A 22,337-nucleotide genomic window follows, 5' to 3' on the forward strand; every position below is an offset into this window, starting at 1 on the left:
AATAGCTACATCATGAGAGTCAACCCTTCAACAATGAGGTAATCAGTTTATAGATTCCTAAATTAATGGTACTGTTAGGAGGAAATGGTGGAAATTTTAAAAGGTATGGTTTAGCTAGAGGAAGGAAGTCACTAGGAGACTGTCACTGAAGGATATACCTTGTCCCTGAGGACTTAGGATTCTAGTCTCTCCTGGCCACCATGAGGTGAGTAGCTCTGCTCCTCCACACCCTTCCACCACCAATGTTCTGCCTGCCTCAGCCCAAAACACATGACCAGACAACCACAAACTAAAACCTCTGAAACCATGTGCCCAAATAAATCTCCATGCCCACCCCCTTTTGGGGGGTACGTGTGTGTATGCTTGCCTGTGTGCATGCCCAGGGGCATATGGAGGCCATAGGTTGACAATCAGTGTCTTCCTCACTCTCTATCCTACTATTTGACGCAGGATTGCTCACTGAACCTGGACATTGCCACTTTGACTAGCCTTAGATAGCAAGCCCCACAAGTTCTCCAGCCTGCACTCCTATAGCACTTGGAATACAAGTATACACCATCTTGTCTGGCTTTTAAATGGGTGTTGGGGATCAAACGTGGGTCCTCACCCTTAAGCAGCAAACACTTGACTGAGTTATCTTCCTACACCCACTGAGTCTTCTCCCTTGTAAAAGATTTGTCTGTGTTAGGTTGTATTGCCACAGTGGAGGAGAACAACATTTAAGGAGAATAAGCAGAAAGTGCTGGAATTTGATTTCTGTCCCTACAAAAAGCCAGGGCAACTGGCAATGTAGTTTAACTTCCCTGAACTCAGGAGAAGGGAACTAACAGCTGATTTTACAGTCTTGGAGTTCAGAGAGGTGGTTCCAAACTGGAGGTAATTATCCTCCCCCTCCCTGAGGGAGCATTATGTAATGTCTGGAAAGATTTTTGTCATATGAAAGGAAGCACAGTGCCACAGTACTTATGAAATTGTTCTGGGTGGGTATTATTTTTCATGAGGAACTGTCCGGTGTGTTTAGGACATTTTACAACACTCCTGGTCTTTTTCCATTAAGTACCCTTCCCTGAATCATGACCCCCCCCCCAACATGTCTCTAGATACTACCAAAAGTCCTTCAGGGAGCCAAGCATCCCCTAGGAGACCAGACCAGCTTACAGGCTTTGTGGAATAGTCAATCCAGCCGACCCCTCATTTTTGTAGGGAATTAGGGCTGAACTAGATGTTAATTATAACTCCTTATTTTGCCTAGTAGACTTGAATAACTGGAAGGAAAGAGGTATAGATGAGCCATCTTTAGTTCAATATTTTCTGAGTTTTGGCAGCTTGCAGCACAGTGACCAGTAAAAGAGACCCTGTTTCAAATGAGGTAGAAGGTGAGAACCCACAACCAGAATGCCTTCTTAATTCGTGATGGGGTATTACTTTAAATGAATCATAGTATGAAACTCAGTTTTATTTCACCCATTTATATTTGTTCAATATTGTTGCCAAAATGTCAGCTGTGGGTGCCAGAATAGCCAATCTGCTATGTTTCTCAGTGGTGTAGCTCCTAACAAACCAATTCAGGATATTGGTCCACTTAAAAGAGAAACATGAGTTAGATTTAAAGCTATGCTCCTAAGGGCCAAGACAGGATTCCTTTTTCATATCTAGTCTTTGAGCAGGCACTCTGGAAAGTACTGCTTGCCATGTGAAGGCTCCATACTGAAAAACCTAAGGAAGATTAGCATTTGGACAAAAATGTATTCACATAGGGAACACAATCATTTGTCTCCTCCTATTCAGTAGGCTGTCTCCAAACACAGCACACATCACATTGATTTAACCAGATTACAAGGGGAAAATCTTTCCTAGTTGAGTTTCTAAACTCTTCCATGCTTCCTATGGTGGCTTTGGGAGGGCCGAAACATATTCCTGTTTAGCATTGCCTTCGTCATCAGTCACACAGGACTAAGAATTCCAAGGCCCAGCTGGCACAGACCACCTTACAGACTGTGAGATGGCTCTACCAGCTGTAGTCCTGTCCTCCTTAGGCAGATCAGAAGTTCAGTCCCCATTTTGCTAGTAGTGCTTGCTCTGCCAGACAAGTTCTAAATCATCTTTTCTACAAAAGGAAAGAATAGTATGGGAGCACAAAGGAGAAAGGAGACTGTCTTAGGGACAGGGTCAGTTGCAGGAAGGAATCTGCCTGCTTTCTTTGACGTGGCTCAAAAAGCCTGAGACTTGGGCCTCCAGTGTCTTTATTTGACTCTAACGTTTAGAAAGCTTTCTGACTCTTGGCCCCCTTACTGGGAGATGGCAGAACGCAAGGATGAAATGGAAGTTTTCAAGCCTCAAAGAGTTTCAACTTAGAACTCCTAAAAGGACTTAAAGGACTCCTTAAAGGTTCTTTAAGTAAAGAACTCCTTAAAGGACTTTCTTACCTTTCTATCTATGGGGTCCCTGCATGCTGATATAGTCAACTACAGATAGAAAACATTACAAGAAAAAACGTCTCTGCCAGATATGTACACTTTCAAATATTCCCATAAACACTACCATTAACAGCTCTCTGCATAGCACCTTTCAGTACAGACAGTATTAGGAATTGAACGTTAAGGCATCTAGAGAGGAATTAAATCATACAGGCTGATGTGCATCTCACATACCTGTGGCTGTGGTATCCATGGGGTGGGTCCTAAAGCCAGCCAGTACCACGGGAGAAGATAAATGTCAATTGTCAAATTTGGAAGGCCGAGTTTATGGAGGGATAAACCAGCGTACAAATAATTCAAGACAGAAAAATAAAATGGCGTCTAGGTGTGTGGCTAGCAAGTAAGAAGTGCTGGGTTCCATCCACAGCAACAAGAAAAGAAAGGGGGAGAATGGGGAGGGGAGAGGAAAAAGCCTGTTCTAAACAGGTAACAAACCCGAGGGTTAGGGGGTTGGGTGACCAAAAGGGAAAGAGAAAGGAGGAGGGGTAAAAGGAGAAGGGAGGAGAGAAAACACACTAGGGCAGTACTGCAAAATGATTTAAAGAGAAATACATTTGACATCTAGATGAAGGAAGAATAAAAACGATTTAAAACAACCATTCACCTTGTCAGTAGTCCCCTATCTTCCTTAAATTGTAGCTGGCTCTGGGGCACGGAGCCTCACAGAAGATAAAGTAAGATCCCTGTGAACAAAACAGATTCCTGAGGTCAAAATTGTGATCAGTTCTGGTTAGGGAATCTGTTCTGGGTCCACCCTAGCAGGCAGATGCCAGGCCATGATCTTATCTATTACTTTTCTCCCCATAACTCCCCTACACATACACACACACACACACACACACACACACACACACACACACACACACACACATCCATTAGTCAAAAAGCAGATGGAAATGTCAGGCAAACATGAATAGACAAAATGTGGCCTATACACGTAACAGAAGAAGAGTAGTGTATAATAAAAAGAAATGAGGTTTAAACATGGACTGCAACATGGATGACCGCCCCCCCCCCCCGCCGCCCAAAAAAAAAACCACATCAATGAAAGAAGTCTGCTATAAAGGGGCAGAACTACAGGATTCTTATATACAGTCCCTCGAGTAGAAAAACACAAGGACAGAATAAGAGTAGAGGGTGGCAATGGGGTGGGGTGTGATTGCCACTGATTGGGGGGGGACTCTTTTCAGAGAATGAACCTTTGCTATAACCTAATGTATGATTGCACACATTTTAAATATATGCTAGATGTTAAGTGGATGGACTGTAAAACTCAAGTGAATTACATTTATCAATTAACATAATTTCTCTTCATAGCTGTGCGGTTTACATCCCTTCTGCTCCAAAAGCAGGTACCTAACTCAGTTCTTGACCTGGGTTTCACAAATAAGCAACATCTATTGTCCCGTCCATGCTCACCAGGCCAGGCCAAGGTCTTGGCCCTCCCCAAGATGAAATTCCAACAGATAAACCTTACAGAAACATGGAGCCAGTAAAGAACACTACAGGACATTAGTGCTTATACGAGCACTCCTGGCATTTGGCAGAGCATCTACTGTTCTTGAAGTCTGTCTTATGTACAGGAGGGTGCTTAGAAGCACTCAGAGACTGCCCATCAGATGCCTGTAGCACCTCTAAGATGTGACAACCACAAGTATTTGTAGGCCTTGCCAACATTCCATTCAAGGACACAATGTCCTTCATGAGTGTCACAATCCTAAGAAGCGTCACAGTGTACAGGCCAAAGTCCTAATATTCTGCCCCATCTCAAATCAAGTGCAAACTAACTTCCCATTTATTTTTATTTATCCATCCATCCATTCACTTACTCATTTTTGAATAGTAAATTTTCACTTGAAAGAAGGGCCATAAATTGTGTAACTTAAAGAACATGCATTTTTTTCAAAACTTAGTATTTCTTATCCCATGTCTCTCTGACAAGCTATTTCTTTTCTTCTTTTATTGAAAGTAGATTCTTTTTTTTACACAATATATCCTGATTATATTTTCCCCTCCCTCTGCTCCTCCCAGTTTCTCTCCATATCCCCTCCCCTCCAGATCCATTCACTTTCTGTCTTTCATTAGAAAAGAACAGGCTTTTAAGACATAACAACAAATCAAAACTAAAATATAATACGATGAAGCAAAAACTATCATTTTTGGAGTTGGACACCACAACCCAACAGGAGGAAAAGACTACCAAGAGCTGGCACAAGAGTCAGGGCCCCACTCATTCTCTTAGTCAGGAGCCCCATAAAAATACTAAGCTGAAAGCTGTAACATATACGCAGAGAACCTGATGCAGACCCATGCAGGTCTTTGCTTGCTGCTTCAGTCTCTATTAGAGAATTCACATGCACCCTGCTTAGCTGATTCAGAGGGCCTTGTTCTCCTGGTGTCCTCCATCCCCTCTGGTTCTTAAAATCTCTGCAGGATTCCCTGAGCTCTGTCACCCACTCATTTTTAAAACACTGTCTCCAATAACCCTGACTGGCCTTGCTCACTATATATCTGAGGCTGGCTTTGAATTACTGTTCCTCTGCCACCACCTCCTCAAGAGCTGGAACTAAGACATATGGCACCAAGCCCAGGCTTCTGTTCCCTTTTTATTCAAGAAACACAATAAATCATCCACATACAGACCATAAGAAGAGAATGTACAGATAGACAAGGAAATTGGATTCACTCAGATGAACTTTGGAGAAGGTAAAATGAAATTACTTATGAACAAATACAGCATACGAAAGGGGTTTTTAAAGATTTAGCTCAGTTATGGGCAATTTCTAGACACCTCGATGTTGCAACTGTTCTTCATGGTTCTTAATTTCTCAATAGTGGAAACAGATATAATAACATGGATACTCACAGGGACTTAAAGCAGATAGAGTAAGGAGCTGGAAAGATGGCTCAGTGGTTAACAGCACACTACCACACAGGACCAATGTTCAATTCCCAGAACCTACATGAGGTGGCTCACAACCACCTATAACTCCAGTGCCAGAGGGTTCAATGCCCTCTCCTGACCTCCACAGGCAGCAGCACACACATGCACATACCCACACATAAACACACAGACAACAAACATATATAACATTTATTTGTTTTTAAGGATAGGGTTTGAGAGAACTGAAGGAAGTGAGAGTGGTGAATGTACACACAAGTGGAACTATGTGTACATGAAGACCAGAAGAAGATACCAGGTGACCTGTTCTATCATTCTCCACTTTATTCTCTTGAGACAGAATATCTCAGTGAACATAGAACTAGGATGTCAGCCAGCAAGACTCATGATCCTCCTGTCTCTAACTTCCACAGCACCAGAATATAGACATGTATAGCCATACCTAGCTTTTTACATGGGTGGTGAATGCACATGTGTGGAGCTATGTGTATATAATTACCCATCTACCCAGATCCTAAGAGGGTTTTTACAGTTTTAAATTAAATTAACTCTCCTCATTTATTTTGTGGGGGAGGAAGGAGTATGCATGTGTGGATGAAAGAACAACTTTCAGGAGTAGGTTCTCTCCTTCCACCATGAGGGTCCCAGAACTCAGGTCTTCAGGTTTGGCAGCAGACGCCATTACCCAGTGAGCTATCTCTCTGGACCCTTGTCAGACCCTAAGGGCTCTTAGCACACATCAAAACTACAAACATGGCTGAGGAGAGTCTAGCTCAGTTGGTAAACTTCTTGCCTTGTAAGCATGAGGACCTGAGTCCCATCCCCAGCATCAACTTGGAAAGCCCCAGGCCAGTGAGACCCTGTTATTTCTGAGCAAGTTTATCCTCTGGCTTCAAAATGCATATGCACATGTGTGCCTGCACATACATGAACACACACACACACACACACACACACACACACACACTCATGTACACTTCCCCAAATTTTTTTAAAAAGGAAACAAAACAGGAACATATGGCTCATGAACCTTCTTAAAGCATTCCCTAATGGTAACTATATCCTTCAAGTGTTACCTCTCTAGTCCTTTTCTCCATCGAAGTGGTTGAAGAACATTCCAAATCCAGTATGAAAGAGGTACTTCTGTGCTTGTGACATGCTCAAATGAGCAGGCTAGTGTGCTGGGGAAAGACCTACCTATTAAACAGCAGGAAGTTCATACCATGCAGTATTGCTTGCTGCTGCTGTACAGCATGCCCAGTGAAACAGTTTCCTCAGCATCAACACACGAAGACTCCTGACACAGAACATGCAGACCTGGGACTCCCTGACACACACACACTGGCCTTATGCATTGTAAAGGAAAAAGTCACCTGCATCTCAGTCATTGCTTTCTGATCATTTCCTCCCTAGGACTCTTAAGGAGAAAACAGAGCAGGCTTTGGAATCCCTTCCTTGCAATGCAGAAACAATCTGTGGTACCAACAAATGGACTCTGCCCTGATACAAGACATTCAGCATTCGGAAAATGACATTTGATTAAAATGTTGTGGCTTGCTATTCCAGTCAACTTCTTTTTCCGGTAAATTTTTATTATTTAAAAAAAAAAGTCAAATTTGCTAGGTTATGGTGGTGCACTCCTTTAATCCCAGCAATTAGGAGGTAGAGATAGGTGGATCTCTGTGAGTTCGAGGCCAGTCTGGTCTACAGAGTGAGTTCCAGGACAGCCAGGACCAGAGAAACCCTGTCTCAAAAAACCAAAAAAAAAAAAAAAAGGTGAATTCTTGATTTTGAAAGAAAGTATCTACACCTGTAAGCAACATATAACGCCACTGGCTTTTGCTTCAAGGAACTGCACATTCAATAATGTCCACATGTCCTGGGAACTTGTGGTTTTCCAGAAAGCTTATTTTCTGAATGATTTCAATTTAAATTCTCACATAACCATCTTACTACCTGGCTGACATATTTTTCAAATGCTACTTTGCGGTTTCTGCCAAACAGTACACGAATGGGCTTCATTTCTAAGCACTGTGGTTTCTTCTAGTATGATAATTATTATCAGTGTTGTCTGTTTGGCAAGCTGTCCTGCTTCGTCAGGGGGAGAAACACTACAATAATGTGCAGTATCTCAAATAAACGGAAGAATCAGTCTGACAATGCCAGCAGCGCTCTCCCTGCCAAGGCCAACCCTGTCTTCTGCCACAGGAGTCCAGTTGTACTCATGCACAGGGAGTCACTTGTTTTATTACAGTGCCTAGTTCTACATGGCATTAACAAAGCACTGTTTTAGCCCTCTGTGGATCTATACTCCCTTCTGTCTGTGCCAGTTTGGCACAACTGGGAATGTCAATCCCAACACCTAGGCCTGCATGCATTACTAATGACTGCACCTACAACTTGTGTCTCTTCAGAGGTCAAAGCCTCCTCCAGGGTATGTGACCGGCAGGGGGTGGGGATTATCAATAGGAATTTAAAAAATTCTCTTTTAGCATTTAACAAGTAAGTCAAAGTCTCTTGGTCATGACCCAATCAATTGTCTAGTCAGATGTTACCCAGACTGGTATACCAAATTAACTTTCCAGTTGCTCTCTAGGTGAAGTTTGTTAAAGAAACTAACAAGGACACACAGGTGCACCTTGGCCATAGTGATGCTGTAACACTGGCCTGGGCTCTCTAAATTCCAAAGCAAATTGCAGAGCCAGGGCCTAGTGACTTGTTCTATCCACCTGTTGGGGGTGAATGTGCATGTGTATGCTGATAAATGTGGAGGCCAGATGTTGGCACTGGGTATCTTTCTCAATGGCACTCCTCATTCATTAAAGCAGTGTCTCTCAGTGGAACCCAGAGCTCTAAAATATAGGCTAGCCAGTTTGCTTTGAGGATGCCATTTCGTCCTTCTGAGAGCTAAAATCAGAGGTGGGCATAAAATTTTATGCCCTCTCAGTATTTATAACTATTATGGTTATGTGGATTCAACTACTAGTCCTCACATTTGTACAAGTGCTTCATCCACTGAGCCATGTTCCCAATCTTCGTTTTGTTTGGGGGCAGGTGTTCATGTAGCTCATGCTGTCTCATAACTTGCCATGTGGCCAAGGATGACCTCCTGCGTCCACCTCCCAAGTGATGGGAACACATGTTAAGGATTCTAAGTATGCATCACCACACCTAGTGTGAGACTGAGGACTGAACTCGGGGTTTTGTGAATGCTAAGCAAGCATTCTACCAACTAAACCCCAGCAGCATTCATTCTCATTCATTCATATTCTCTCATTCTCTCTCTCTCTCTCTCTCTCTCTCTCTCTCTCTCTCTCTCTCTCTCTCTCTCTCTCTCTCTCTCTCTCTCCCCCTCCCTCCCTCCCTCCCTCCCTCCCTCCCTCCCTCCCTCCCTCCCTCCCTCCCTCCCTAACAGGCAATTAATTATACAGCATCAAATCTGTAGTTTGCGCTTACCATAAATCAGAACAGTAAAGGAACCATAGCCTAGGAAGCCACAAGGCCGTCAGATGCCTAGCTTCCCATCTGAGTCCTAACATTACCAGTCTATCTGTGCATGCTGCTAGAGTTATGACCTCTTTCAGAGTCCCTGACTCCTCGCTTATAATAAAACAGGAGTTGGCTGCTTATCCATATCTTATTGTAGGGATCCTGCCCAGCCTGAAGCAGTTTCTCCAAGTAGAAATGTAAAATGGTATATCCCCACCTTCCATGTGCACTGCATGCCAACAGCACTGGGAATATCCTCCAATGTCCATGTGTTAATAAAGTCTTGCTCCCTAGGGTGGCACTACCAGGAGGCAGTAGAACCTTTAAACCAGACCTGTACAGGAGGAACTGAGGTCACTGAGGGGTGTGCCCTTGAAAGAGATAAAGAGACCCTGACCCATCCTCTTCCACTGTGCTTCCTAGCCATCATGGCCATCATGAGTTATCTTTGCTACTCAAGCCTGATGAGCCAAGCTTGATCCCTAGAGGCCACAGTGGAGGGAGAAAACCAACTCCAAAGGTTGTCCTCCAAAGGTTTCTACATGAAGGTCATAGAATAGATGCACCAATAATCACAAACTTATACAATAATAAATATTTAATTTTTCAAAAATGTTATGGACTAATTTTCTACAAACTGACCACTCAGTATTGGGCAGTTTTAAAAAAAAGAGGAAGTCAAAAGAGAATGTATTTGCCACTCTAACTTTACATAATTTATATGCGATTAATTAAAAGTATGGTCCTGGTAAATACTGGGCTGGGTCTGAAATGATGGCTTTAGGGGAAAGGAAGAGGGCTGGAGCCTCCACTCCTTCAGGCATACTGTCTGGGCCTGCAGCAATGAATCCCTTCATCTCATCATGCAACTTGTTCTTCTCTAACGGATGCCATCCCAGTTTGCTCTCCTGGGGTGCCTAGCACTTAAAAAAGCCAAACACCAGGCACACAGACACACAGAGATTTATCAGTGACACAGGCCATACTCTTGTACAGTTAACTGTCACCCAGGCCATCTTATTGTCTCTTACTTGGTAAGCACCTTCTAACACCTTCTAAACCCAAGCCGCTACCTTCCAGAGATGAAAACAGTTCCCATACGCTACTCTTCAGGAAGAAAAGATGCAGGAGGGGGGGGGAGAGACCTGCAATAGGTTTAAAAAAAATAAAAACAAACAAACAAAAACAAAACTCTATCACTAGCTTGTCTTTTGACAGGGTATCTCACTAAACCTGGAGCTCACCAATTTAGCCAGACTAGCTAGTTAGTAGAGGAGGATGGTGTTCAGTTGTTTGTCCAGGATCCATGATGTAAGAGATAGAAGATAGAACCTTTCCAAGGCTGATTCTACATGCTCTGTCCAGAAGAGTCCCTTCTTCCTGTTTGTTCCTGGGGGTCACAAAAATGCCACACACAGCATGCTTTACCTTTCCGATATCAAACCTTTCCAAGCCAAGTTCCTCTGTCCATGAATCCATTACTTACATGAAACCTTCCTAACTGAACTCACCCTCCTAAATGCATGAACTAGGCTGTCACAATGGAAATAACTCCATAGTGCAGTGCACCCCACTACCTGTTGCCTGCAATACTGTGCTTTCCAGGAAGTTGTAAGACCTATACAGAATGGTATAGACTTCATTTAATAAAATGCACCAGAGGGGAACACAATCTCTTTCCTCTCCTGGGCCTCCTTGACGTTCATCTGGAAGCTACAGGAGAGGGGATTGGCAAGAGGCTTCCTTCAACATCCAGAGAGTAAACACAACTGAAAAATTGCTTTTGGTAATGAGGATTCCACAGTCATCTTTAGGATACAGAATACCTGGGACTGCTCACAGACAGATTTCTGATTCTTACACAAAATGAAGGCATCTCACCATTCCTTCTTTACTAAAAAAAGAAACCAACTCAACTCCATAGTACCAAAAGAAGACATATCAGACAAGGAATACACTGCATGTGGTGATGCAGTCAGTCTCTGGCCAATTAGGTGAGTCCAGGGTTCACCAGAGACAGCTACGAGAGTTATATATGGGGAAGGAAAGGTATGTTCCAAAGGATAAGCTCAGGTGTCATTCCTAAGGATGGCTATCCACCTTGTTTATTAAGAGAGGAGAGATCACCCAAGTAGGTCAGGCTGGCTGCCCAGCAAGACACAGGTCCATCAGTTTCTACCTCTCTACTGCTAGGACCAGCTCACACTACAATGCCTGAGGGTTTGGGGGGATTTATTTTTCCTTTTTAATGTGGGTACTGTAGCTGGAACTCAGTTCCACATGCCCATACACCAAGCACCTTACTGACTGAGCCATATGCCCAGCCCTCCCAGAATTTCTTTATTTATAATTCACCAACTAGCCTCAACTGCAAAGCCATAAATCCATCTGTTCTCTGCTTATCTGAATGTCACACAAGATTAATACACTCCCCCCACTCACTGACAAAGACAAATATCCACAGAGTACAAAGTAACAAATATCCATGTAAATAAACCTGCAGAAAGACCCAGTCGAAAAGTGACATGTGCAGCTAAAATCCTGCATTTTGGACACATATATACTGTAAAATAAGCACTGTTTCTACAGAGAAGAAAATGTCTTTAAAGTTGATGTAAAGAAGCTTAAACATCAGTAAACAGCAGCCCTCCACTTCTGTCAAATATGTTGCCTTTAATTCAGAGGCTCTTAAACAAAACCATGAAAGTAGCCCATGATGTTTTAAAAATATATAAATTAAAATTTTTAGCCATATTTAAAGTTAATTATTAATATAAAATAAAATAAAAATCTATGTATCCCACTAGATAACCCAGAAAATCTGGCTGTGAGGGTATATGCCTTACAAATAAAGGCTTCTCTTTAGTTTTTCAAAGGAGGAAAAGGACAGTAGAGCTGTATTTTAGTTAGTTCACAATAACTAACTATAATTAATAACAATAATGGAAGGAGTGTGCTTTAAAATGCCAGCACAGCACTCGGAGATAACAAAGTGCATTATCTCCACAATTTATTACAGATCATCTCACTTTTTTAGAGTGTATATGTGGTATGCATGCACACTTCCATGTGTGTGCCAATGTGTGTATTTGTGTATGTGAGTGTCTCTGTATATATGTGCAATGGATGCGTGTCAGGTGTCTTCCTGGATCGCTCCCTGATTTTTTTACTTAGACAATGTCTCTCAATGAAACCGCAGCTTGCCAATTTGGCTATTCTAGCGAGCTACCTTGTCCTGGGAATCCCATCTCTGTCTCCCAAAGCCCAGGGTTACAGGTGGGCTGTCACACACTAGCTATTTTATGTGAGGGTGATGAATATCCAAACTCTAGACCTCATGTTTGCACAACAAGTGCTTTATCCTCTGAGCCACCTCCCCAACCCCTGCAGAGCTGCACACTTGCTTCCTATGTATTCTCCATCCTCAACCAAGAGTAGGATCAAACCTGATTACCACAAACTAATAAACTAAGATCCCTGCCTGTGTCTACAAGGCAGGTATTTTGTGTATGTACTCCTGTGTGTGTGTGTGTGTGTGTGTGTGTGTGTGTGTGTGTGTGTGTGTGTGTGTGTGTGTACGTACACGTAAACATGCCTATGAAGGCCAAATGTAGACAGATGTTGGGTATCTTCTTCAACCACACTCCACTTTTTTCAACACAGGATCTCTCATTGAACCTGGATCTCATCACTGGCTAGAGAGGCAGGCCCATGAGCCCTAGGCATCCTGATTCCCGTTCCCCAGCATTAGTATTACAGGCTCCAATCTGCGTCATACAACTTTCCAAATACGGGTGCTAGGTGCTGTGGGATGGTCTGTATGTCATTTTACTCTGATTGGTCAATAATTAAAACACTGATTGGCCAGTGGGTAGGCAGGAAGTATAGAGGGGACTAACAGAGAGGAGAAAAGAAAGAACAGAAGGCAGAAGGAGTCACTGCCAGCCGCCGCCATGACCAGCAGCATGTGAAGATGCCGGTAAGCCACGAGCCACGTGGCAAGGTATAGATTTATGGAAATGGATTAATTTAAGCTATAAGAACAGTTAGCAAGAAACCTGCCATGGCCATACAGTTTGTAAGCAATATAAGTCTCTGTGTTTACTTGGTTGGGTCTGAGTGGCTGTGGGACTGGCGGGTGACAAAGATTTGTCCTGACTGTGGGCAAGGCAGGAAAACTCTAGTTACAGCTAGGGATCAATCTTGCATAGCAAGCACTTTCCCGGCTGCACCATCTCCCTGGCCCAGAAGAGGAGGCATCCTGTGCTAGGCAAAGGAACAGTGAATGAAGATCAGGAGAAGCCTTAGAGCTCCATACCAAAATAGCAAAGAAGTCTGTCTCACTTATTCCATGTACATAAAGTGACACCCTTGGCCAATAAACATATTCCCTCTGGGATTACAGATACTGATAACAGGCTGAAATTCAGTCAAATGAAAACATAGAGCTGGGGTTCCAGTCAGATGCAACCTACTAAGAAGTAGATACCACATTTGCGACTAATCAAGAACCCTATCACATCAAGGTGAAACCTCATCACCCTGTTTGCAGGATTCATGCAACTTATCCACACAGAGCCAAAGTTTACAGCTCTGCATGGAAGTAGCCTTACATGGGGTGGAAAGAGGAAAGTCTGCTTAGGGTCAGAGTGAAGGAAGACAGGCAGGGGACTGCTACTCAGTCTGGAACAGAGGGTCCTGGCAAACATCTTGTGATGGAAGGGCTGCAGATGAGATCATGCTTGCAGTATAATAACAAAAGAACCATTAGAGATGCTTCTGCTGCTTTCGTTCATCTGTTGTTCTTTCCTTTGGAAGCTAGAGAGCACTTGTCCCATAACAGTAGCAGAGAATTTTGAAAAGTGAATAATGAAAGAAGCCTTTGAGAAAAGCAGCCTAGAATTTTCCACAAGAGTACATGTACCACACCTCAAATTCCTGTCACCATGTGCAGTCATAACAGCCATAACCTTTGAAGTAAGTCTTTACACAAATAACCTGATTTAAAATGGGCAACAGATTTTAGTAGACATTCTCAAAAGGAGATAGAAAAATGGGCACACACAGGAAAATACTTTCAGACAGAATACTGTTAGCACAGGCACCAAAATTAACAATTAATAAATGGGACCTCATGAAACTGAGAAGCTTCTACACAACAAAGGACACCAACATTTAGACAAAATGGCAGCCTACAGAATGGGAAAAGACTTTTACCAACTACACATCCAATAGAGGATTAATATACAAAATATACAAAGAACTTAAAAAAAAACTGTGTATCAAGAAAACAACCCAATTAAAAAATGGGGAACATGGATAAACACAGAATTCTCAATAGAGGAAACTCAAATGGCTGAGAAACACTTAAAAATGTTCAACATCCTTAGTCATCAGGGAAATGCAAATCAAAACAATTTTGAAATTCCATTTTACACCTGTCAAAATGGCTAAGATCAATAAAAGTAGGAGTTCATGCTAGTGAGGTTGTGAGGTAAGAGAAACACTCCTCCATTGCTGGTGGGAGTGTAAACTCAGCCACTATGGAAATCAATGTGGTGGTTACCAAGGAAGATGGAAATCCATCCACCTCAAGATCCAGCTATACATTCTTAGGCATATACCCAAAGAATCCTTCACCCTACCACAGAGACACATGCTCAACTATGCTTGTTGCTGCTTCATTCATAATATTCAGAAATTAGAAACAACCTACATGTCCCTCAACAGAAGAATGGATAAAGAAAATGTGGTATATTTACATGGTGTAGTATTACTCAGCAGTTGTAGAATATTATTTTAACATGTGGTACATTTGTTTAATGATGCAAAGATATGTTGCATTCTCTTAAGTTGCATTTGTTTAACTCCATGAAGCTGTGTCTGTCTAAAAAAAGCTAAATGGCCAATAGCAAGGCAGGAGAAAGGATAGGCAGGGCTGGCAGGAAAAGAGAATAAATAGAAGGAGAAATCTGGGTGAAGAAGAGAAAGCAAGAGAACAAGGAGAGAAGAATGTTAGGGGCCAGCCACCTAGTTATTCAGCTACCCGGCTAGCCAAGGAGTAAGAGTTAAAGTAAGAAAAGGAAAAAGCCCAGAGGCAAAAGGTAGATGGGATAAGATGGGATAATTTAAAATTAAGAAAAGCTGGTAAGAAACAAGCCAAGCTAAGGCCGGGCATTTATAATTAAGAATAAGCCTCTGTGTTGATTCATTTGGGAGTTGGGTGGCAGGCCCCTCAAAGATTAAAATCAGTAAAAAAAAGAAAAAAAGCAGTAAAAGCCATTAAAAATGAAATCATAAAATTCACACATAAATGGATGGAACTAGGAAAAAAATGTCATCCTAAGTGAGGTAACACAGACTCCAAAAGGCAAAAATGCTCTGTATTGCTTATATGTGGATGCTAGCCCTTAAGTCTTCAATAAGCAGGCTATAATCCATAGACCCACAGAGGTCAGGTCTAAGTAAGGGACTAGAGTTCCCTAGGAAAGGGAAATAGAATAGACAGTTATGAATGGATGAGGACAAGGTATAGAAGGGGAGTGGCAAATGGGGAGGGAAGGGAAGAGAGGGCAAGGGAGGGAATATGAGGAGAGACAACTAAAACTAATAACCATTTGAGAAGTTATATGGAAACCAAAAACAGTAGAAGCTTCTTAAAATATATATACATGAAAGCAATCTAAATAGAATCACCAAATAGGAGAGACAAAGTCCCAACTAGACATTTCTAGACACCAAATGAAACCTCCAGTGCCAGGAACAGGTAACATCTAGTAGAGTTGTTGGCCAATGGTGCTCTATGGACACCCCACACTATGCAGGCAATTCCCAAGGCTACTGGTTGTTCTCTACAGACTGATGCAAAAGCCCTACTGATGAAGACAACACCTATATAACTCATTGAACATGGAAAAGTCAAGCTGGTGCCTACCTAGAGCCTTCACCTCTACTGACTAGTGTCCATGGTACTGGAAGGTACTCTGCATACTACCAGAGGAGAAAGGTAAACACTATCCCAGCTACAAACCCTTTAATCTACAGTAGTGACCTGCTTGCAAGATATTCTAGTGTATTAGTAATGCAAAGCTTGTGGGAGTAACAACCAATAACTGATTGGATTTAAGGCCCACATCATGAGATGGAACCCACATCCAACACTGCTTGAGTAGCCAAGAACCTGAGACTAGGGACCTAGGGGAAAACCAAATGTTACTGTTCTGCTAAAGAAACATAACAATAAAATGACTCCTAATGGCATTCTGCTATACACACAGATCAATGTCTTGCTCAGTCATTATTGGAGAGGCTTCCTCCTGCAGCAGATGGGAACAAATAGAGACCACAGCCAGACATAACACAAAAAATGAGAGACCATGGAATACTCAGCCCTAAATAAGATGTCTCCATCAAATCTTTCCCCTCAGAGGTCAGGGAATAGTGTGGAAGAAGAGGCAAAAAGACTGTAAGAACCAGTGGGGATAAAGACACCAAACAAACAAAAACCAAAAAGCAACAACAACAAAAAAAAAAAACAGTGTCTTCCAAACACTCAACAGGACAGAAGACATACAAACTCACAGAGATTGAGCATGCACTGGGCATACAGGGGTCTGGACCAGATAGGGTTCTTAGAACTGAGAGAAGTGGACACAAATCCTCAATCCCTAACATAGAAGCTACCTCCAATCGATAACTACTTGCAAAGGAAACTTAGTTTTGTCCAACTGCATCTCACTGAGTATGTAAACCACACTGAAAGGCAAGTCCCATGCCCAGCAGTAGTCAGCCAATACAAAACAAACTCAATGGTATTTTTGGAGGTTTCTTGCTTATATCATAATGCTTTGACTGGGCATTATCTTTTTTTCTTCCTTACAAGTCTTTTGAGTATATATTATGGTTTCCTGTGTTGTATTTTTATGGGATGTCAAGCGTGTGTGTGTGTGTGTGTGTGTGTGTGTGTGTGTGTGTGTGTGTGTGTGTGTGTGTCTCTAGGTGTTTCTTGTACTTTTGCTTTGACTCTTTTTCTTCTTCTAGTCTGTTTCGTACTACTCCAGTTTATTATTAGCTTATTTTATTATTATTTTGAGATGGCCATATGTAATCTAATGAGAAGAAAAAGGGTATGGATTTGGGGGGAGGGTTTTAGTTAAACCTGAGTGAACTAACCTAGCATGGTGATTATTTTCCCAGTCTACAGTTACACTGAGAGCATGCACATAAGGAGAGCTAAGGGCATGTCATTCCTTCCTGAAGTACTGTATATCCAATACTGCAGCCATTCAAGTCTTAGTCTGCACATGCAATCTTTCGCCAGACTTCTAAGAAGCTGGCCTCTACGTGTGTGTGTGCGCGCGCGCGCACATTTGTCTGTCTCTGTCTCTCTCTCATACATGCACACTCAAAGGCACATATACTGACAGACTGTCCAGACTGTCCTATACGACAATAGGACAATGTGATCACTAGAAAAGGTTAAGGACAGGAAATCACAGTAATAGTTTGTAATTCCCTGTGAGTCTACTATGGTTTCAAAGTAAAAGGGTTTGAGCAAGTCTGGTGGTACATACCTGCACTCCAGAGGGTAAAGGAGGAATGTGAGCTGGAGGTCAGGATGAGCAACACAGCCTTGTGTCTTACTTAGAAGAAAAATAAAGAGGCTTGGAGAACATAGTTCACTGGTAGATTGCTGGACAAGCATGTGCAGTGCCCTGAGTGTAGTATCTGTCACCACAGGAAGAGAAGGGAAGGTTTCAAAAATGACTGTGTGGTGCATGAATGAGCAGGTGACAGACTAGTACTTGTGTCTACTAAGAAATGAAGCATCGATACTAAACCACACTGTAGTCCTAGAAAGCAGTCTTTAGAGTGGAAACCACTACACACAAAAGGCCACAGCTAGGCAAATGCACAAATAGAAAGTAGGTCTATGGTACCCATGAGCTGGGGAAGGTGGGAATGGAGAGTGACTAACAGAGTTTCTTTAAGGAATGATAAAATATTATAAACTTGATGGTGCGGATATGATGCTATGAATATAGTAAAAATCACTAAATTCTGTGCATTAAATGGGTGAACTGTCTATCTCAGGAAAGCTGCTACCAAGAACCAACAAATGTAGGGTGGAAAATGATTAGCAAAGGGCACACACCCAGACATACCACAGCCTGCACTACACCCTGTACTTACCTCTGTGATTCCTACTACAAATGAACTCAATTATACCTCACATATCTCTGTATTCTTTACAATAGGACAGAAGTAACAGGTCACAAGGACAGCCAGCAATGAGACTGTTCCTAAAAAGTGCCTATAATGGATGCTTTCAATCAAAACTGAGTGACAAAGGTCAACTAGCATATCAGGCTCCAAAGGTCCCATTCTATCAGAGGCTGCCTCCTTCTATTCTGATAAAGCACCCATATCAGCACTGATAAAAAATACTTCCCCAGCAGCCATTCACCAGTCATGCTACCTCAGAATGGGGCCCAAAAAAAGATGTTTATGGAAAAATGTGGCTGACACACACAGACTTTCAAGGCTTAGTTTACTTTTACACTAATTTCAGGAGGGGCAGATAAGACAGAGGAAGCCCAGGATATAGAAAAAAGCCAAATGCTTTCAATTTGTTTTCAGAAGGCAGCGTTGGCTGGTAAAATAAGAACTTCCTAAGTACGTGGCAGAAGAGATCAGTAGCTATGCTCCACTAAAAAGCACACACATTGTGGTCACTCTCCATGTTTGTTTTCTAAAACTGATACAGGACTGAGTGAGGGTGTAGCTTGGGGACAAAGCATCTGCAGCATGCGCAAGACCATCAATCCCCAGTATTGCAAAATCTTTTAAAAAAGGTATAAATCGCCGGGCGGTGGTGGCGCACGCCTTTAATCCCAGCACTCGGGAGGCAGAGCCAGGCGGATCTCTGTGAGTTCGAGGCCAGCCTGGGCTACCAAGTGAGCTCCAGGAAAGGCGCAAAGACACACAGAGAAACCCTGTCTCGAAAAACCAAAAAAAAAAAAAAAAAAAAGGTATAAATCTTCAACTTCCTAAAGATAAAGTAAAGAAGGTTTTATGGGTTTAGGAGTGCAGTTTGGTACCTTGCTAGCATGCACAAGGTCCAGGGTTCCAGGTCCAGCACATCTAAGGAAAAAAAAATGTAAAAAGGAGTTTGTCATGAACTACTACTATTTCTCATCCTTCTTTCCTTCTCTTCCTCAGCCTTTTGCTAGTAAAATCAGCCAATTGCAACAAATGTTGGTAAATCACCATTTCCAGTGCAGAAAGCCAACAATGTCACATTTTTTTAAGCTCAGGAAACACTGGGAGGCTGACGTGTTAATTCACTACATAGTGAGAAATCCGTTTTACCATTTTACTTACTCAGAAGCAAATACAGGCAAATCCTTTTTTCCAGACCTCTCTTCTATCTTCAATTACCTGTTAATGAATAATACCCAAAATAAGGTTAAAATGTCAACCAATACACGAAGTACATATTGTCAACATCTTATTACTGGGCAGAGGGTGATTTATAAGTCTAGTCAGTCAGTCCTGCATGTAGATGCTTTAGCCAACAACAGACCACATGTAAGACAGCATACCCATACACTTTCATGACCTGTGGTATCCCAGTTAGGTTACTTCCAGTGCATGTGCTCTATGGATGCCCACCCAGCAAAATCTAAGGATATAATCCTTAGGACAGATCCCTCTGAAGAGCTCCTCAACTATACCATAACAGCATTCTGTAGCTTTACTACTAAGAACCACATAAGGTGGCAGGAAGCCGTCACTAATAAACTTAATGCCTGTACCTCTGCATAAAGTACACAGAGAGACAGTTCACATAAACCTACTCAGAGTTTATCATGATCTCAGACTGCTCAGGAGCAGCCCATAAATGACATTTCTCAGTTACAGAAATCTCCCTAGCAACCTTCTAAATGCTAACACAACCTCCTCTGTCATCCAAAAGAACACCAAGTGAAGTGAAGATCTTTCTTTTAAGTCAAGGTAAGACACAAGATAATTTTAAATGGGCAGACTGCAGTGGTACATAACTGTAATCCTAGGACTCAGAGAACAGAAACAGAAGGATCTTAAGTTTGAGACTAGCCTGGGCTACATAGTAGTCTATATAGTTGCCCTGACTGTGACAAATGAAACAACTATTTCCCAAACACAGAAAACATCCATAAAGGACATAAACATCCCTGTTTAGAATTTCTGGTCTAAGAGTGCATGGTAGGGAAAGCATACAGGGCAAGAGAGGAGGAAGGTCAGAACATGTGATGTCCCTAGTTTCCAGTGACAAATAGTTCTGTGAACAAATTCAGCACATCTACACTATATATGCATTAGCGGACATCTGTTTATTATATGGCTTGTCATAGCACTACAATGCTTATGTACTCAAATATTTCTTATTTTACTTAATAGTAACCTTCATGCTAAACTTACTTATCCACCCCATTTCACTTCATCACAGTGGTATCACAAGAACAGTGGGTACCACATAATGATACCGTGAGGGAAATTCATATTTATATATCTCTGACAACTGTTTTACTATTATTGTTAATCTTTTACTGTGGTAACATATATTCAGTTTAATTACACATATGTAGGCATAGGAAAAAGAACACATAAAACAAGCTTTCTCGGGAATCAACTGGAGACCTTAAGCTACGGTGCCCCATCATGGGTGAGGGGCAACTATTTTTAGTTCTATTGGAGTGGTACATTCCACTGTGGACAGTGTGAGGGGCTGAGACACAAACATGCAGCTATTATCGGAGGAAGGTAGGGAGATAATAAACACAGGCAATAATTTCCCATGATCAGTAAACTGGCAAATTGGCCTTGCAATCTATGCTCAATAGTTTTGTGAATGCCAGACTTCTAGACCGACCTTTCATTCTTTGTCCAGCGTACTAAGCAGGTCTCTAACTGGATTCCCATTGCGTAGTCTCACACCCTTGGAGAGAACTTACTTACCCTGATCAGACCTGCAGCACAATCATCACCTCTGTCCTTCACACCCACGACCAAACCCTCTGCTTCTTATGCAGAGCCCAGGCCTGTCTTGCCAGCATTAGTCCCTGAAGAATATACTCTTTTGGTTCCTTGATTAAAAACTGAAAAGTAAGAACCCTCGAGCAGCACTATGGTCTCTGAGTTGTCATCTCTGGATATGAAGCAGACAGTTTCCATGATTCTATTCTCTCTAGGAATTAAGAGCACAGATCCCTGGCCAGAGAAGCTGAGACTGAACTAGCTGGCTTAACATCCCAGGGTCTAGCATGCTCAAGGCCTTCTGTTCCCAACCTATATAGAGTAAATGACTTCCTGAAGGATGACAAAATGTTAGGGGACAGCTTCTACCACATGCACTAAAGAGCCTACAGAATCCTTTGTGGCATGCAGAAAATGCCATATATCTAAAATTGCTTTTGGGATTGAACTCCATTATGTGTACAAAGAATTTACAGCCTTGTCAATCAGCACTGGATTACTCAGACAAAAAGCTGGTGTGTGTGGGGTGGGCTCTCATCATCTACCATCCCCTTAAAACAGAATGAGCGCATGGATCGCTAGTTTGAGGGCAGCCTGGAATGCAGAGCAAGATCATGTGCCAAAACAAACAAATAGGCCGTGTGTGAAAGTAAATAAACAAGTAATTGAAAGGCATCATTACTAGCTATCATTAAAAGTTTTTTTTAAAGAAATATCAAAGATACTGAAGAATTGATGAAAAGTATATTATTCCAAACTTTCCCTTTTTATATCAAGAAAAAGTTCTTTCTGCACTAATTCCTTATATTTGTCTCATGGGAGACACTGAAGAATTTGTAGCTTTTTCTTTGCTTTTGGTGTGTGTGTGTGTGTGTGTGTGTGTGTGTGTGAGAGAGAGAGAGAGAGAGAGAGAGAGAGAGAGAGAGAGAGAGAGAGAGAGAGAGAGAGAGAACACTACATCGTGTCTTTGTCTATTGCTCTCCGTGTTTTGTTTTGTTTTGTTTGAGATAAGTCTCTCAGTGAGCCTGCAGCTCAGCAATTGGGCAAGACTATCAGTATCTATGTGTCTCTGACCCCCAGCTATGAAGTTACAGATGCACACTAACACACCCAGCTTTTACATGGGTTCTGGGGATCTGAACTATGGTCCTCATGCTTGTGTGGCAAGCACTTGACCCACCAAGCCATCCAGTTTCTGTGAACTTTTTTAGTTTTAATACCTCACTTTCATTTCCTGCTTTTTCTGTAAACATCATGAAGCCTACTTAAGGGCCTAGATTTCAATGGAATTTAGAGAAAGATCACCTTGTAAAAGGTAAGGAGACAGAAAAAAAACTTAAAATAACTTAAGTGTGTGTAATCTAACACCAAAGATTTTTTTAAGTTATCTTTTTATTTTTGTATATATGCATGTGTGGATATACCACAGATGTCAGAAAAAGAGCATCAGA

General features: G+C 42.0%; 1 protein-coding gene across 27 annotated transcripts in view; it reads right to left on the reverse strand.

The window, feature by feature from the left end:
* LOC102902997 (F-box-like/WD repeat-containing protein TBL1X) overlaps positions 1 to 22,337 on the reverse strand; it is a 160,573-nt gene that overhangs the window by 65,731 nt on the left and 72,505 nt on the right. For 9 of the 27 annotated variants that reach the window (XM_076561470.1, XM_042269578.2, XM_076561480.1 and 6 more), the window contains exons 2-3: positions 19,252 to 19,308; positions 3,082 to 3,160 (exon numbers count right to left, since the gene is read on the reverse strand). The gene's annotated coding sequence lies outside the window, so the exon portion shown is untranslated. Of the gene's footprint in view, positions 1 to 3,081; positions 3,161 to 18,968; positions 19,012 to 19,251; positions 19,309 to 22,337 lie in introns of all 27 variants that reach the window. The other 18 variants (XM_076561483.1, XM_076561475.1, XM_076561476.1 and 15 more) reach the window with 3 other exon arrangements.

The sequence above is a fragment of the Peromyscus maniculatus genome, chromosome X (genome assembly GCF_049852395.1).
Source record: "Peromyscus maniculatus bairdii isolate BWxNUB_F1_BW_parent chromosome X, HU_Pman_BW_mat_3.1, whole genome shotgun sequence".
NCBI lineage: Eukaryota > Metazoa > Chordata > Mammalia > Rodentia > Cricetidae > Peromyscus > Peromyscus maniculatus.